Source organism: Cydia pomonella, chromosome 13, assembly GCF_033807575.1.
Source record: "Cydia pomonella isolate Wapato2018A chromosome 13, ilCydPomo1, whole genome shotgun sequence".
Classification (NCBI taxonomy): Eukaryota; Metazoa; Arthropoda; class Insecta; order Lepidoptera; family Tortricidae; genus Cydia; species Cydia pomonella.
In genome coordinates, this window is record NC_084715.1 from 20439820 (window position 1) to 20455707 (window position 15888).

At 38.1% G+C, this 15888-nt stretch overlaps 1 protein-coding gene across 1 annotated transcript in view; it reads left to right on the forward strand.

Annotated features, from left to right (window-relative positions):
- The first annotated feature begins 6047 nt into the window (after window positions 1-6047).
- The window catches only part of LOC133524599 (broad-complex core protein), a 178187-nt gene continuing 168346 nt past the window's right edge, over window positions 6048-15888 (forward strand). The window contains exon 1 of the mRNA XM_061860717.1: window positions 6048-6875. The gene's annotated coding sequence lies outside the window, so the exon portion shown is untranslated. The remainder of the gene's footprint in view (window positions 6876-15888) is intronic.

The window sequence follows — 15888 nt, forward strand, 5'->3', positions numbered from 1 at the left end:
TATTCAGCTTAACATTAGTTCCAACCTGAACTTTAGGCTACCAGGCTAACCTAAGCACGTTCTTCCATTTTCAACTTTATGCAAGCGTATTAAAGTTCAAATTAATGTAGACATAATCCTAAGCTAAGGGCTACATAATCTATGCGGGCACACAAATGTACTGCGCAGGCGCAGGCGATATTCTTTTGTTTGTATCGGTCCAAATCTTTTTGAGATAACGCGTTAATTTCGGCGTAACTACGCTGTTTGGGATTTGAATTTTGATGAGGTATTTTAAATTATTGATGGGGTTTAGGAACACCATATATGTAGTTCGATAAATATTTTGTTAGCTTAAATAGGTAATGATGGCTTTGAAAATTGATTTATAACTGGGCATTATAATTTAATATAAAAGAATAAAACAAAATCATTTAGGGCCGACATGCGTCGTACATAGGCTACGGAGACTGCTTACCATCAGGCGGGCCGTATGCTTCTTTGCCACCGACGTAGTATAAAAAAAAGTACTCGACCATACAAAAAAAAAAAACGTTTTTCCACTTCCAAATATTTTCCATTCTCCATTATTAATAGGTTTATATTATACTATTATTCGCTACAACGGGACGTAATCGCGTAAAATTATGGTTTAAATTTACCTCCGACGTTTCGAGGACGGCGCTAACCCCGTGGTCTTAGAAAAGACTAGCTAAAGTTGACATATGGTTGACATCAATATTTTCTAGCCGCGCGAGTTTTTCGAACTACCCGGCTACCAGCATTCGGTCTCGTTTATCAACTTAAACGTTATGCGCACTAGGGTTGTCACCGTTCCAGGTTGTAATGAATAATCGAACGAGCGAGCGGAGCGAAGTGAAGTTGTTAGATTCAAATTGGAACACACTGGCTGCCTAGGGGCACGTCCCGGCATTTCTATTTTTCTGTGAGGCGATGAATGCTAGGTGGTCAACTGTCCCAATTTAATTTGTTAATGTGCCATTATTGTTTTTATAATTGTTAATACTTATAATTATTAGTTAGTTTAAGTTTCGTGACGCATTGGTTCAACTGTAATGTCATGTAAACATTTTTATCAATAAAATAAAAATAAAATTTCGATGTTTTTAGGATGCCCTTTAGAGGATGGTTTGATGGACAACAACTTAAGTAAATTTGTTCTAATTTAAAGAATATTAGGTGAACCATAGATCTAAAAAAGTAATATATGCCTATGCGGTGAACGCGTAGTTCAGGGCATTATATTTTAATTATCATGAAATTATGAGAAGGCTTGATCAAGGCCAAAAAGCTATTTGTGAGGGGTCTTGTTATTCTGGTCATCTTATTTGCAAGAAAGTATGATCGAGTTTGGTGTCAAATGAAAGTGCTCGATTTACACATTTATAATAATATTTATTAATGTACGATTTTAAAATAATTAGCAAGAAAAAACGAAATAAAATAAACATAATGTAGGTACATATTTGACATTTGACAGGAAAGATTACGGCTTACCACAGATACAGTTTATTTTAATCTGTGACTTCAATCTATCAGTTAAGGGCTCCACAGACCTTTTATCGAATCGCACGCGATTTTCAATCCTTTGCCGTCTAGGTTCATTCAATTGTTCTATTTTTTTGGCCAACTGCGAGTTCTTAGTTCGGGGCGAACTACTAGTAATATATAAACATCGTGAAATTTTAAATCACTATATTTAACATTATCGAACGATACTCAACTTTTTTTACCTTCCAAATATAATGGTCACACCAGCTTATCTCCTTTCACAAAAAATCACGCAAATAGCCACGTCACAACCATCCTAACAAGTCAAATAGGTCTCTATTCTACGGTACTACCCGCACCTGTGTCCTACGCGCGTCCCCCTGACCTTCGGCTGTCCCAAGTTATTTATATCTTTATTGCATTGAAGGGCTTTGTGGGTTTCTAGGGCTGCGCGTGTGTGCACTGAGCTTTAGTTTTTCAAGGTGAATTAGAAAGTCGTTAAGTTTTGTAAATGCGATTTCATTCAGTTGATGCTCATACTGGTACTGAGCTTGCACACACACATACGAAATAATTTAAATACAACAGTGGAAAAATCTGTAATTTTTAAATATACCTATATTTAGCAACAAGAGTTAGATGAGTATGTTCTTAAGAATTAAAAAGGCTATTCTGGAGAGAAAAAGTAAAAAAATTAGGCTTCCTAACTAGGGTGCTCCTTTTTTCGTCAAAGCTATATTTTTCTATGGGGCACCCGCCTTATTTAATACCTATCACAAAAAAATCCAAAACATATTTTTTCAGATTTTTTTTATATTATTTAGGGGTAGAAAAAAATCATCATTTATGTCAAGTCCAAATTTTCGAAGTGCGGTAACGACCCCTAAAATGTATTTAAAACTAAGAAAAAAATTACATTGGTTTTTTAATGGTAGATACTACATTATGCGGGTGCCCCGCAGCAAAATATAACATCGACGAAATAAGGACCACCGTATTGCGTACGGTAGATACTTTTACCAACCCTGATTTTCAATGAATTTGATAACAAGATTCGCAAAATCTGCTAATGCATCACTATTCTCTGGCAAGACAGCTTTTGAAGTAGAAATTCGCCAAGGCTATGAACTAGTTTATAAAATACCGGTATATACCGGTTCATTTCGGTTTTCCTCCGAACTTTTATAAGAACGCGAACGTTTTAAGAACTTTATTGGAACCTTAAATAACCGGTTTATTCGACGAGCGACGAAACAGCCTATTGGTGTGCCACGTCAGACACCGACATAGGCAGATACCAGTTTTTATTGATCTATACCGGTTAAATTGACAAGAACTATTTTCATAAAAACCGGTTTAAAATAACGGTTTTTCGATGGAAACCGAAATGAAAAGGTTTTGCGCCAATTACATGATAACGGTTAGAAATTTAACCGGTTTCCGGTGCCTTGAAATATAGATGCGCAAGGGACCGGTCTCCCCCCATATAAATGTTGAATTTCGCGTCTTTTTTTACTGACAAAGTTGGCTTGCCAAAATATAATTTTGAAATTAACCTACTGGCAATTTGTACAGACTCAGACTATTACCGTTCACAAGCAAAGCAAATATTCTGTGTAACCTCTTACTATTTAGCTGAACCTAAACGTAGATAGGTACTTTTCGTGCTTCTATATAAAGATATGTTTAACAAACATGGAAACTATAGGTCTAGATTAAGATAAGAAACTGTAATAATATTTTTTGTATGACCGTTTGTTTCATATTTAAATAAAAAAATAAAAATAAAAATAAAAATATTATTTTAAGGCATTCCCGACCCTTATCCGAAAATTCGCAAAAATTTCGTTAGCGCGATGTACGAATTGACGCGGCCGGTTCAGCGCCATCTAGCATGATATTTGTACGTAGTTACTCTACGGCCGCGAACAGTAGATTTATAGTCTCCTAAAACATTAGATGCGTCTGTATTAAATAATTATGGTAATTTGTCGTCTAGACGACAGGACTATCTATCTATGGTAATGAGAATGAGCTAACCTACATTGTGTTTATATTAGTAGTGTAGACGCACTTAGTCCTATGATTATAAATCTTTTTAAGAATGTTTTGTATAAAAACTTTGATACCTCTGTTTCGTATTTAAATCAGGTTATAAGTCGAGATTATGTTCTGTTTTTAAATGTTTTGCACTTGCTGTAGAAGGATTCGCTAGACTTCCCAAGAAGCATACAAGGAAGTATTTGAAGGCAGGTGGTTAATTTTAGCTAAAGAAAAACATCACAATTATCGTACGAGTAAAGAGGTTCGAACAACAGACTGGTTTGGAAGCCACACGTCGTATCGATCAACTATGTATATTGATAACGAAAACTATAAGGTGCCTAATAATGTATAGAAGCTTCCTTCAGTATTAGTAGTGTATGTGATTGCCGCATTAAAATCGAGTGTGGGTTTATGAAACGAATGAAATGAGTTTCATAAAAGGATCACACGAGTATTTTAATGCCTAATTATGTACGGTTACATACACTGCTTTATCTACGTCCATATCATAAGCTTCAACAAAAGAAACTAATTTTATACTTACAAACGAATTAAAATATAAACAAAACATGAAATGGAGGTAAATGAAAAGTTTTTTCACGCATGCCACGCATCACGCATCCGTAGTTTTTTTTTTAAATTCAGAGACAAACTAGAGTCTGGGGCGACTGCCATATCGTTCGATTCCAAGTAACATGCGAGATTCGTCAAATATTACCTTTGTTTCACGGAGATGTTCTAAATTTGAACGTAATTAAAATATCGGCTATCTGTAACGTAAAGTAAAAATTACGATTCAACCACAGATGAAGGTTTGTATAGGCCATTAGCTTATCGTTTCTGAATATGTTGCATAGGCTTGAGTCGGTCAGGACCGAAGAACTAAAAGGAATGAAATCCCACCGCGGACCGAAAGGAACTAGTTCATCTTAAGCGCTCTTAATCGGTCTCGGTCCTTTAGTTCAGTAGTCGCTACCTAGTAACAAATCGGTCGGGAGCGTATGATCGGAATGAGTCAAGGTCAAGAAAGTCGCTCTCTCACGCTCTCACTCTGTTTATTTGAGAGCGAGAGCAAGATATAATCTAGTCATCCTCATTCAGATCTCGAGATTTGCTCCTGAACTAAAGGAACTAAAAGAGCGAACTAGTTCGTTTGACCGATTGACCGAGATCGGAGCGCTCTTTTTAAAGACCGAGCGGGCACAACTCTACTGGCTTCATGGTCCCAGGTTCAAATCCAGGTTCAAAACATTGTTGCAGGGAAATTATGATATGAAAGTAGGTACAAACTTTTTCATTTCGGGATTTAAAGGTGTATCCACACCGCAGATTTTGGTGGACTACCTGCGGAGTAACACTGCAAAACTAGGTAAGTTTATCTAATGTAACCACGCTGCATAGTGGTTCTCCACAGTTAACCGCGGTATGGTGACAGTTAACGGCAAGCTCACCAGCATTACGAGTTAAAAGCTTAAAAAAGCCGTTTCGGTTGTCGGACGTTAGATCCTCAATATCTCCATCATCTACTGCGGATGGCTGGTAGAGAGGCGAAACACGTGTCGAGTTTTGTACTTTTGGTGGTGGGTTGTTATATTTATTTGCGTATTTATTTATGCGGTGAGAACATTAATTATATGTAAACAATACGCAAGCAAGTATTGAATAGCACGTTTTTAACTCGCGGATTAGTAAAGTAGTCATTATGGTAACCGTAACCGGTCATAAATATTCGTAGTGTTAACGTTGCAACTAAAATACGCGGTGAAAACGCTCGAAGTTTCGTTCTAACGCGGTGGATAAAAGAAATCGTAACCACGAAAGTAAACTGAAGTAGCTTCAGAGTGTGCAAGTAGGTCAATGCAGCCACATGCGTCTACAGAAAATTCCGTACATAAGCGCTTTTTTCAAATATAAATACACGACTGTTACCATCATCGACAAAGTAGCTATAGCTTTTAGTTCAGTAGTAAAAAGTATGTGTTCTATTGCTTAGGGTTGAAAATAATAAGGAAAATACGCTTGTATACGGAATTTCCCACAGACAGATTTGACTGCATTGATCTGGTATGTGTAATGTCATTTCCGACTATCATGGCTCATGTTCGAATAGAGATTATATTTATTGAGTCTGTGTGTCTTTAAGAATGAGTTCCTTTAAGCGTTGAGAATGCTTGGGTGTGAGACAGATTTGTGAATGTTCTTGGGCATCATGGGCGAGAAAAGTCCATGTTTGATGAGTTTTTCCTTCTTACTGAACCCAGTCAACCATGAACAACATGTATCAGGATATCTTTCACTGGTGTACATCTAGCTAGCTGGTAGGAATCGTAGGAGTAGCTACAACGCTGTTGTACCTAAAATCTGCATCGAAATCAATATAATTATAGAACTAAAGTATAAAAACCAGTCATTTATATCCACTAAAGAGCTCATTATCCTACCAGTCACCTACAACTAACCCATAAAGGTGATTCATGCGTTAGAAAAAAAACAATATGCGATCTATTCGAAAATGCAGCGCAGTTCGTGATAGCATCTGCGCGTGAGCAGATCTGCTCGAGACGTCAAAACAGATCCTTTAAACGGAATTAGTCAGTTCCCGAAAAACTCGGCCGTTGAACCCAACACCCAACACCTAAATATTAAAAAAAAAACTCATGTTTACATAACACAACGATTTTTTAAATAACCCGAAAGGGCTACGCGCACATACAAAATTTTCGACGGTTCAGTCTGTGTGAGTGACACACGCACACAACATAAAAATGCCCAATACGTACATGTCGCACCACTACAATGAAGGGAACGTAGCATACAAGTGCATAATTCGGCCGAGATGCAAAAAAAATATTTGGCAATGCGGCCCCTACGCGCCCGCCAGTCGCCCGTCCGCCAGGGTTAGGATAGGTTAGATTTTTTGGCTCAAAACGCTCGTTCCAGAATTTTTCAAAAATAATTTTGTCTACATCACTAGGAAGTGATGCCCTTCCTGTCTTGTTGGCGCGTCGGTGCAACATATTTTTTCGAATAAAGAACACGAAGCGTCGCGCGCTAACAGGATTCTAATTTGAATTCGGATCGCACGTTCGATTTTTTAAACGATTTCGATTTTTAATCCTTATGTCTAACGGGCGTTTTGATAAAAATATCGGTAGTGGCGGCCAGTGTTTTATTTTTGGTGAATTATCAATTTCAGGAATCTCAATAATGACATGATAATAAAACAAGATTTTCTCAAAAACTAGTGCCTTGTGTCGTGTTGTGATTTATTTATTTCATTTTTATTTTATACGAACTTTGTTTGGACTTTTTTCCTGTTGTTCTGTTCATTTCATCTGGTAAGTACTTATTATTTATTTTCGTTATTTTTATATTTTTTATCCATTTCGTTCACCCTTATTTTTCGTTGTTTTGCGTAGCACAATGAAGTTTACACATCGGTTTCTGTAAATAAAATAAATAACAATAAAACAAAACTTTTATATTTTTGTTAAGTTCCTCTATTTCAATATCTACATGTTTAAATAATGTTCAATTTAAATAACTATAAATACTAATAAGCGACTTACGCTAAAGGAAGCCAACATCACGCTCACCACACCCATTCTTCTAACCCCCTTTTTACTAAACACAAAAAGAAGAAATGCCAACAAAAGGATAAGGATAAAGCTAGAAATAGTCGCAAGGACACGTCGTCCTGTGACGTCATGCGCTAGGCACTGGCGAGAAAGTCGGCCATCTTGGACTCTGTTCTTTTTTGAAGCCTACTAAGTGCGCCCGCGCGTCGCCATTTTGGCGGAGAGAAATTTGGACAAGAACAAAAAAAGTAAAAAAAAGTGACAGGTTTTTGAATAATTATTAATGAATAAATACCATAGCGTTATCTCTAATAATAAAAATTGTAACTAAGCTAAAGAAAGTTAAACATGAAAAAAAAAATTGTTGCAAATCTTTTGGAGCGCATCAATTGCATGCATGGATTTTAGAATAATTTTCGATTTCGTATCATAAAAATATTTGTTTTCAATTATTTTTTTGTAATAAAAGCAAGTATATTCAGCATCAAAAGTAGCGGATCAGACTCTGCGTCAAAAATATATACCATTCTCTTATTCTATATGTAAAATAATTGCACAACTGTGAAAAAAAAAACATTTGAACTGTAGAAATGTATCTAGTGCGGTAACTCGCACTATACGAGCATATATGTGGCTTTTGACTTTTGATATCAAAAATTTAAAGGGCCATATGTACTTTATAACGTAATTTCCTACTTTTCACTCTTGTCTATTGGCAAAGGATGCCAAGCGGCCCGATTCGAAGAATGAGATAAGATAACGGTAAGTTCTGGTCTAGATAAGTTCTCATTTAGATATCGTTTTTATGTCGTATAATTGATAGAAGCAGCTCGATTCGGGCAACTAATGTCACTTTGACATCAGAAATATCGCAGATAGATCTTATTGGGATCACAGCGGAATCGAAATAAACGTCAATTTTGACATGTCGTTTAGTTATAAATCTTTTAAAGATCTTTCCAAGATCTTAAACGTGTCTTAATCATTCTTCGAATGAGGCCGTAGGTGGCAGATATTTTTGACGCGTTGTTTCATCTACCGTAAAGCTCTGCTATAGAACTCTGCGCACGCGCAACTCCTACACAGGCCACAGGATGCAAAATCTTAAGAATGTGCGTACGGTACAGACTGCTTTGACTCTGCGTTGGTTCTATATTTAGCAAAAAATATTTAATAAAATAAAAGTAAATAGTAAACAATTATTTCAAAAACTTGGTAGCACTCAAAGACAATTTTGACTGTATTTCGTTGAATATTCGTCGATTTTTGGAAATAAGGATCTTACATTCAGTAAATAATTTAGAAAAATGAACATGGAGAGATATGTTATATTACGATTTTAGGTTAGTTTAAACTAGCTACAAAGGGCCTGCATCACAATGTCCAATTATAGTCCTGAATAAGCTAATTACCACTTATCTGATGAATAAATACCTCTTTGGCGTTTCAAAATCAAATAAGCTTAACTGGTAGAAAAAGTGCTAAGTTTTCAGGAGGTTTTTATCTGGCGGTTAATTTATTTGTTAATTATAGGTATTCAATACTTTACTTTGACATTGTGAAACAGGCCCTTAACACATTCGCTACCAACGTTTTCGTAGCGCTACGCTCGTAGCCGATCCCAGCGTTTTCCCGCTTTGTAGAGAAACGAGACTACGAATCCGCCGAGCGGGTTCCCGGTACTCAATGGGATTCTGAAAACTTTGAACGATGTAGGTACTGTAACTGTGCCCATGTAAGGAGATTTTTCTAGGGAGTATTCTGTTTCCAGGGAGAGAGACTTTGCATATAAAGTGAATTGCTTAAGTAACCTACAACAGCAAACTCGATTGACAATAAAACTATCTCTTTCACACGGTACTTTAACACGGAGTGAGAGCGTGAAACAAAACATTCTGAAAGCTCGTGGTTGCCTTGTTAAACCTATACACCGTGGGTACATATAACCCGATAGATTTTAACCACATATTCTTGAAGCCATAAGGAGCAGAAAATTTCATATGACTTTTGGTCGAATTCGGCATTTTTTTTTGTGTGTGACGTGTGTTTTGTGCACACGACACAAAAAACATTGCAATGAATAAGTATTTTTTTTTATTTACAGATAATAAAATTAAACTAATGCCTGTGAGTAGGTACCTATGTCTGAACCAAGTCACGTAGTGGGAGCGTCGCGGCCAAAAAGACGTTTATTAAGTTATTACAGCAACAAATTTTCACAAGAATTGCCATTATCTCTAAACCAAGACCGATTTCAGAAAAGTTTGTATGTCATTTTAGTCTCTAAATGCGGTCAAGAATACACCCTTAAAATCTGTTGGATTAAACGGGCCCACGGTGTGTAAATCTCTACACATTAAGATGTTAGTGGTTGACCGTCAACCGTCCCCACTTTCCTCTCTGGATTAAATATCCAGATATTCAATATTATGGAAAATATTAAACACAATTTGATGTAAATTAACTATGCCTCTTCGTTTGACTTTTCTTGATTTACGAGTATAGGATCTATTATAACTATAGTTAACACCCCTATAATGGAACAGGCACCAGTAATGGCATCCCATTTTAGGCATTTAAAGACAAATCCTGTAAAACATCAGTTTTTATGATCATCAGTGTATTTATCATCAGTTTTTAATCGCTGGAAACATTTTACCATAAACAAGAGCCAAAGAGCTGCTTAAGTTTAATTTGTGATTGATATTTGTTAGTTTGAAAATTAATGGCGCCATACATGACTGGAGCAAAAAACCATAGTTTTAAATTGTTAATAATATTGTAACTAATTGCAGTAGCTTTCATTAAATACATAGAAAACATAAATGACGAATTGGACATTCAATTTTTAAAGGATATAGCGGTAGAAATTTTACAGATGTCGGTGAAATATCGAAAATACTTCAAATTTTCTCTTAAATTTCACATTATTGCATGCCGTTACCATTGTGTCTCTGTGAGCAGACTTTGCGATAAGCTTAGAAAATAATAAATAAATAAATGTTATAGGACATTATTACACAAATTGACTAAGTTCCACAGTAAGCTCAATAAGGCTTGTGTTGAAGGTACTTAGACAACGATATATATAATATATAAATATTTATAACTACTTAAATACATAGAAAACACCCATGACTCGGGAACAAATATCCATGCTCATCACACGAATAAATACCCTTACCAGGATTTGAATCCGGGACCATCAGCTTCGTAGGCAGGGTCACTACCGACTAGGCCAAACCGGTCGTCAAAAATGTAAAAGTGAAAAATGCTTAGTTAATTTTGTCGTTATCACAGTTAACTCACAATGGTTTTAAGCAACACAGACAAAGAATTATATTTAATCATAGAATCTGTACCCCTAGTGTAAATATTTTCGACAGCGAAACGTGACGTACGCGTTTGCGTTAAGTGTCATTTTGTATGAGATTTTTGACTTTCCAAAACGTCCCGCTTGGCGCGCTGTTCAAAAACCCATACAAAATGAGACTTAACGCAAACGCGTACGTCACGTTTCGCTATCGACTAAATTTACACTAGGGGTACTGGTCACAAAATTCCACGAAAATCGGTTATGAATTACGACCTGTAGAGGAAAACATACTGATATACGAAAACAAAATTCATGAGTTAAAAGGGACTAACGCTTCAGTCAATTATTATTTAGGAACGAAAAGCAAAATCCATACAATATTGTAATACCTATATAAAATTTTAATATATAATAAATAAACAAACGACAAAAATGATTTTTTGTTGTCGTTTTCTTCTTTTCATCACATTTCGGAGTTTTGTGAGTTGATGGAGTTTCCTATTCTGTACAATAAACGCAATTTCACCGTCGGCATGTCGTCAAAAGTCTTCCCTTAAGTTACGAAAAAGTAAGGAATTTTCGTAAATCAATGGAAAATTACGTAGGGTAGACCGAGGCGAATCAGATCATAGGGCGAATCTAATCAGATAAAAAATGTTATTCTTCTTTTTGGCACGGCTCATTGGAGCCTGGGGTCCGCTTGGCAACTAATCCCGAGGATTGGTGTAGGCACTAGTTTTTACGAAAGCGATTGCCATCTGACCTTTCAATCCAGAGAGTAAACTAGGCCGTATTGAGATTAGTCCGGTTTCCTCACGATGTTTTCCTTCACCGAAAAACGACTGGTAAATATCGAATGATATTTCGTACATAAGCTCCGAAAAACTCATTGGTACGAGCCGGGGTTTGAACCCGCGACCTCCGGATTGCAAGTCGTACGCTCTTATAGCTAGGCCACCAGCGCTTCAGACTTTTTTTTATTGCTATTTTTAAATTATTGCTTAAGATTGGCTTATCCACCCATATCAATGCAATATTTTAAATATCAACGGATTTTTGATCATGATCCGATTCGCCTCGATCTACTATACATTTTTTTTGGTCAGATTGAGATTTTGTTTCTATTCCGTCAGAAGCTCTTTAAACTTACAAAATTTTATCTAAATCTGACGGAAAAAAATACGACGAAAAAGGACCTGAATCGGTCGATAAAATACCTTATAAAATATATTATTTGAAAAGGGAACGAAGATAAGATAATAAGATGTTGCCACATTTCTGCCGCCAAATGATGACCCATCTTCAGTTTTATTGGTTCTATACCAGCTAGACCAAAGTCATATCCATTCATCCAATTTGGGAGCTATTATCAAGAACATGTTACTAAATTAGACGATGCATGATATTGGTAAACACAAATTTAGTAACGTCGCAGAATAAGCAATAGTACTACCGTACCGTACAGAAAAGAAACTTCCCACAAAACCGAAGTTTCATAGAAATTCAGGGACGAATTATGCTGTCCCTTTCTAATGTATGGCACTATCCCTTTCGGCTATTTAGGGTTGTCAAAACTCAAGTAATTATCTTATCTATGGTTGTGCACGCGAAGTGACGTCAAGTTGTGCCAACCCTAATAATTGCTCGGAGCAATGCTGAGCTGAACCGAGCCGAGAATGGCGAGAATCCCCGAAAGGATCAGTTTCGGCCCACTGGTAGTGTCAAAGACCACAAAAATGAAAAATAGGAATTTAAACATTGATTTTTTTTCTGCGAGAAATAATGGTAAATCTTATATGAAATAGTTGTAGATCGTGTTTACATATGTGGAGCTTTAGGCTGCATTTTAACTGAGGCAGTGATGACAGGAGACGAGCGGAAATTAACCAATAGCTTAGACGATCGGTCTGATCTAGTGGGTAGTGACTTTGCCTATGAAGCCGATGGTCCTGGGTTCGAAACCCACATATATACAAAAAAATCTTAGAACCAAAAATAAAACATGTCGGCGACACAGTTTTCTGTTGCGGTGTAGGATTCGGCAGATTCCCACGGAACCGCCGAAATGCCTCACCCATTGGCCAGAAGTCCGCGCTCGCGATGGTTTCCAGCCGCAGCACGCGCTTCTCGAACACAGTTGGAACACTTTCACCTCATAACGGATTTTCTTGCGAACATATTCCACCACATCGTCTGCCGTTACGGAAACAAGCAGGCGCGATACAATACATATAGCGTCGTATTCAGCGTGGCAGCCCTCAGACTAGAAGCTGCATCTGGCTCCGCAGTGCCACATTGGCGCCTTGCGTGGCCTCCTCACATTACATGTAACGCTCGTGCCCGATCCATCGGTTGTCGGTTTTAGCGCGAACACAAAGGCGCTCGCCGTGCCGTCCATACGTTGACGCTATATTATACGCAATCTCATACACACTACACCTGTCTGGTGCCGGGTAAGCCGGGTGGCTTTGGACCTTCCGAAGGCTGCGGAATGCTGGCATATAAGCTACCCTAACATTAAGTTAAAGTAGCACGTAACTTGTGCCTTAAATCCAATACATTTTATAACAATGACAGCTAATCGGGGGTTCATTGCTCACGTGGTAAACGAATTCTAATGTATGCCGGGTTGATCGTTCGGGCCCGAAGGCCAGCCGCAGGAAAGGTTATTTTCCGTCGTACGGTATTCCTGAAGTTAACGAACTTTTACATAAATACATACGTCTGGTGTGGAAACTCTTACACGGTTGCTACTGGCTTGGCAAAAATGTATCGGTTCGATATAATATGTACTGCTATCCGATTGGTGCATGTGGGGGAATATGCTACGCTCCCGCGCCTTTACACCAATCGAGAAGAAGTACTGCGTATTGTATCGTCTCTGTACCGCCAAGTCAGCCTTTTAACTTCTTCTTTTCTGTGGTTTGGCTCTTGGCAGAGCGGTCGTGGTCACGTTGAGGCGCCCGCATCGGTGGTAGAGGCGGGGACAGCTCTTTGCACGATCTCTCACCATCTCTCCCTGTTGGTAGAATGTCTGGCACAGTCAGATACGCGGTTTCCAACTGCGGATTTTATTTGGTCAGTCCAGTGCATAGGTGACCTGCCACGCGATCTCGTCTTTTAACTTAGGCGGAAGTTGTATTGGAATAACTTTAAACCGTTTGTGAGTAAAAACGGGATATATTCTTCCGTTAAATTGCGTATTCCGTTGATCATTACCATCATTATCACCACGCCTTTTACGTCCTACTGCTGATTATAACAGGTGTCCTCTCATATTAGGGGAGACCGGGGTGAGTTAAAATTGGGTAATTTGAAACAACGTCAATTTTGTGGTATTTATATTTATCTTGAGGGACCAGCGGACGGTGGGACGCGGCAGAACACCGTTTTGTCCAGCTCGATAACAGTTATAGATGTCTCCGAATTGACGTTGTTTCAATCTACCTCTGTTTTAAGTCCCCTCAGTCTCTCCTAATAGGAATTGATGCAGATGAGCATGTAACACCTCTGGAGTTGCAGGCGTCCATAGGCTACGGTGACTGCTTACCATCAGGCGGGCCGTATGCTTGCTTGCCACCGTCGTGGTATAAAAAAAAAGATGAGAAACTATAGAGTTTCACTTTAGTAAAATTGTAAATTATTGCGTGGCTCCGGGCACCCTGTACACTCTTGGCAACGGTCCGTCCTAAGAGAGCTACGAGCGGTCGGGTTGAGCAGCTGGAGCGAGGCCAGAAGGCGAGCTGAAGATAGGAAGGCCCTTTGCACCTCTGGGGTGCTTTAGGACAAAAACAACAACCAAATTCTAATTAAAGGTTATTTTGTATACTTATATATTATTTATTATCATACCATTGTTGAGTCCATTGATAGATTAATCAAAAAATCTAGTCGAAGCAACAGGCCAAAACCTTTCATGCAGCTACTATATTTTTCACTTAGACTTTTCTCACGTCTCTATACTATAAAAGCATACATATACAGTTTTCTAGTCACAGTAAAAGATGTAGTGCATAATTGTTTTCCGTTGTATTTTCTCGGAAAACTTCGTATTTCTCATGCTATTTCAGTTAACCTCAGTACTTTTTGTACCAAGACTGACTGAAATAGCAAGACACGTTCGTAAGTTTCCGTGAAAATACGATGGAAAATAACTATGCACTACATCTGTATCTTTTTTTCCTTTTCAACATCTATTTGTAGAAACATCCTTTCACGTACCCGGACCCGGGTATGTCCTTAAACTACGTCTAAAAGAGAGGTAGTGTGTGAATGTCATCTCGCATTGTGTAGTACAGCACAGCGGATGTCATTCCAGATCTAGAGCAGAGCCCAACTGGGGAAGTGCCTCCACCTTACAGAAAATCGCAGCCAAATAACACTAGACCCTACTCATAGTATTGTGTTCCTGCCGGTAAGCAAGAGCTCAACGAGGGTGCGGAGTGTTAGGGTCGGCAACGCGCAACTAACTTCTCTGGACTTGCAGGCGTCCATAGGTTACGGTAACCGCTTACCACTAGGCGTATGATTGTTTGGCATCGATGTAGTATAAAACAAAAACGTTTTCCTGCAACAGATGTGCTTTAAAAACGCGCGTTGTCTCGACTTCATGCATCGGGCATCAAACCCAATGAGACAGCTACCTAGTACATAGTACAAATACATACGTCTGTTAGGCTCTAAGACGTATAAGAAAGAGATATCTATCCCATCTAAGTAAACGTTATTGTGACGGTTTGTTAACCTAGCCTTGAAAATATCTGATGTCTACGTTCTTAGGTTCATAGACTCTTTCAAGGCGCCTTTTTAGGGTTCCGTAGCCAAATGGCAAAAATCGGAACCCTTATAGCTTCGTCATGTCCGTTGTCTGTCCGTTTAAGTCACAGCCACTTTTTTCCGAAACTATAAGAGCTATACTGTTGAAACTTGGTAAGTAGATGTATTCTATGAAACGCATTAAGATTTTTACACAAAAATAGAAAAACAACAATAAATTTTGGGGGTTCCCCATAGAACTGAAACTTAAAAAATATTTTTTCATCAAACCCATACGTGTGGGGTATCCATGGATAGGTCTTCAAAAATGATATTTAGGTTTCTAATATCATTTTTTTCTAAACTGAATAGTTTGCGCGAGAGACTTCCAAAGTGGTAAAATGTGTGTCCCCACCCTGTAACTTCTAAAATAAGAGAATGATAGACCTAAAAAAATATATGATGTAATTTACTATGCAAACTTCCACCCAAAATTGGTTTGAACGAGATCTAGTAAGTAGTTTTTTTTAATACGTCATAAATGGTACGGAACCCTTCATGGGCGAGTCCGACTCGCACTTGGCCGCTTTTTATTTCACGTCGATGGCAAATAAGCCTGATGGTAAGCGCTTACCGTAGCCTATGGAGACTGCGTGGGTCTGCCATCTCGTGACCTGAATCATTCATGCTTCTGAGCAGAAG